The sequence below is a fragment of the Pyxicephalus adspersus genome, chromosome 2 (assembly GCF_032062135.1).
Source record: "Pyxicephalus adspersus chromosome 2, UCB_Pads_2.0, whole genome shotgun sequence".
In the NCBI taxonomy this organism is placed as follows: Eukaryota; Metazoa; Chordata; class Amphibia; order Anura; family Pyxicephalidae; genus Pyxicephalus; species Pyxicephalus adspersus.
The window spans coordinates 150,592,037-150,595,162 of record NC_092859.1 but is presented as its reverse complement, the minus strand read 5'-3'; the positions used below and the strand labels follow the sequence as shown (position 1 = coordinate 150,595,162).

The following is a 3,126-nucleotide window of genomic DNA, read 5'->3' as shown; positions in this document are numbered from 1 at the left end:
GCCAACATAGAGTCCACACAGAGTTTAATTGCTAATACAGAAAGTTTTAAGTTTTATGAACATTTATTGGTGAATTTGGTTGTAAAAAAACCTCAAAATTTTGGAGCTCCAGATGTTCCCAGATTGCAGTATTCCTCTCTTATTAAAAGGCATTTCCACCCAGTTAATGAAATTCTGAAGCCTAAAACCATGTGCTATGTGTGGTTCTGGAATCATTTATTCCATTTAGTAGAAATCCCTGTAAATTAATGTTTTTATAAATATGATTTCCCCCTCAATATTGTCCTGTAGTATATGCAAACCAGATGCTTGTCCAGGGCACAGCCCTAGTCTGATTACCATAACTATGGGGCACGCGAGGCCCTGTGGCAATGTTACCTGTCCCTGCACTTGGCTCAGAAGTGAAGAATCCTAACAAAAGCATTGTGAACATTGACATGACATGACTGGCCTTGTCCAAAGGGTTTTTTTATTTAAATATTTCCAAAATATATACCTAGGAGATTTCTTTCTAACTGGTAACGTTCAACATGTCAGGTCATTGCCTTATTGCCCAAGCCGATCAAAGGCATTCAATGTAATCAGATCAACTCAGTGGCCAATATATCCTCAGTGGCCTTTGCAGCGCTAGATCGCAGGTTCGAATCTCGGCCACGACACTATCTGCATGGTGTTTGCAGGTTCTCCATGTGTTTGCGTGCGTTTCCTCCAGGTACTCTGGTTTCCTCCCACATTGCAAAAACATGCAGTCAGGTAATTGGTTTTCTGCCAAAATTAACCGTAGACTGTGTTAATGGCATATGACTGTGAAAGTACAGGTACAGCTAGTACCATGACTATGTACTTTGTAAAGCACTGCGTAATATGTTGGCGCTATACAATAATATTGGGTGGAGCTTCAGGAGAAAGTCAGATCTCCAATAGAAAAGTGAAATCTAACCAGAGGTCACACATAAGGCTACTTAAATAATAATAATATTGCAGGTTCTGTCCTTCAACAGGCTGTTTACATGCAAACTAAACCTTCTTATCTTTTACAGCTGAAGAAATCACCATCTTGGCCAATATTAATTTTATTCCATGGTCTAAGGCCAACTTTTAGGGGATGTCTATTAACCTAAATGCATGTTTTTTGAATGTGGAAGGAAACCAGAATGCCCATACAAACACGGGGAGAACATACAAACTCCATTCAGATAGTTGCTTCTATTCTGCGCATGTGATCATCTATGACACCAGCCATTTGGCCTAAAAGTTCAGCCCGAGAATTGACATAAGCACACTGGAAACCTTAACGTTTATCACCAGAGGCATGCCTCGAATGCAGCTATTTTGGGAAACCATTAAACCAATGGGTTTAGATCCTCTTTTGCATTTCAGTAAGGTTCAAATTAAGCACTATGATCCAGCTGGATGATTGCTTAGCACAACTGATTTGCTCAGCGCAAAAACACAAGCATACATTTTAGCAATAGAAAACTCTAATTGTTTCTTTTATAACCACTTGAAAGGACAGGAAATACTTTTAATCCAAATCTACGAGATTGCCAAAACCTGCCTACAAAAAAAAAAACAATTAAAAAGAAAGATCTGTAAACTTTAAAGAACAGAAAAGAAAGAAACTATTAAGGGAGGAAAGGGCCTGCAGTCGGCACCAAATTTAGGCGTGCTGCACCCGTTTAATAAAAATTACTGCTGTCACTTTTACTCGCCAAGGCTGACTCATCGGATCTGAACATTTTCACACTCTATTAAAAGGCTATAAAACATTTTCTTCCAAGACACGGCTTGGAGTAGACAGATTCCCTTTAAAAGGTTGTGTTCTGCTGTTCTCAATAAAGTAAAACCCAAGGGAGAGAGTGGAAGGAGGGATGGATTGTACAGATGGTTGATGTCAGACTGAAATATTCCTTTTTTTTAAACTCCCACTCTTCACCCCATCCTTCTTTCTGCTGGCTGTGTATAAATCAAACTCACCGCCTCCCTTTGCTTCTGAACTTTGCTTACCTGTTATGGCCTATCAAAGGGCCAATAGTGGGGGAAATCTCCATCAGTCAGTGTCCAGGAGGGAGGGGAACAGGGAGTCACTGTGGAGAGACAGGGTCACCCGGAGTGCATTTGGTCAGGTTAAGCACTCGAGGTAAATTACAAATTATGCAGCTGTCTGCTGTGGTTTGATTGATTGTAATCAACAAGGCTTCAATCACTGAGTTGATTTGTGTTCAAATTGGCCGAGCTCTTGCAAAGTTTAGGCCTTCCTATCCTCTCTCCAAGCAGCCCGTCCTTCAAAACTTTGCCCGAAAAACGACCCTTTATTTTTTTTTCCGCTGAAAAGAAAAGTCTCTTTCTGGAAATCTTTGAAAGGAATGTTATTAATTCTGGCCAGGGACTCAGTACAGTAAAGGCTATTGGAGGGGGTGAGAAGGGGAGGGAATCAGCCCCACACAACTGCCAAGATACTGTCAACCTGAAAACACACTTTATTGCACGCGCATTAGCCGAACCTTTAACCCTCCCCGGGAACTAGAAGGAAATGTTGTGTCTTTCTGTGTACGTACGTCTGGGGCTGGTTAACTCCTTTAAATATTGACTGCTCGGAGCAGATCCTGACTTCGCTCGCTGTTACAAGCGTTAGACGTACACAACGGAGGTGGCCATTTTGTTGACTTGAGCAGAATTTGGGGCCGGACGTTTGTGCAGCTGCCCCTCAGCTGTTCAGCCGTAAACTTTCGCAGTCACGATTAGATTAACAACAAAGTGTAGCAGAGAATGGTGCACAGAAAGCTTTTTTTATGTGCCAAGGACTGGAGAATGGCAGCACAACACCCCCACAATATCCAACAATGCTGCGTCTTGGCATGGGCACCATTAATCTTTTGTATTAGTCTTTAAATTGAGAAATAAAAGCTATTCTTAGAAGCAAAATGAATGCATGATGACCCAATTTGCAAAAACCATTTGGATTACCCAAGGATCAAAATATTCAACCGAAAAAAATATAGTTTCAAGTCTTTTTTCAAGAAAGGGAACAGAGATGCCCCTTCTGCAATAAAACATACTTACCTGCCTGTTCACTAGCTGCCGAGGATGAATGAACATGCGCGAAGGAGTTATATCATGCCAGAC

General features: G+C 41.3%; 1 long non-coding RNA gene across 1 annotated transcript in view; it reads right to left on the bottom strand.

The window, feature by feature from the left end:
* LOC140322216 (uncharacterized) overlaps positions 1-2,314 on the bottom strand; it is a 51,581-nt gene extending 49,267 nt beyond the window's left edge. Inside the window, exon 1 of the long non-coding RNA XR_011919178.1 lies at positions 2,008-2,314. This is a non-coding gene — a long non-coding RNA (uncharacterized lncRNA). The remainder of the gene's footprint in view (positions 1-2,007) is intronic.
* Positions 2,315-3,126: the final 812 nt, after the last annotated feature.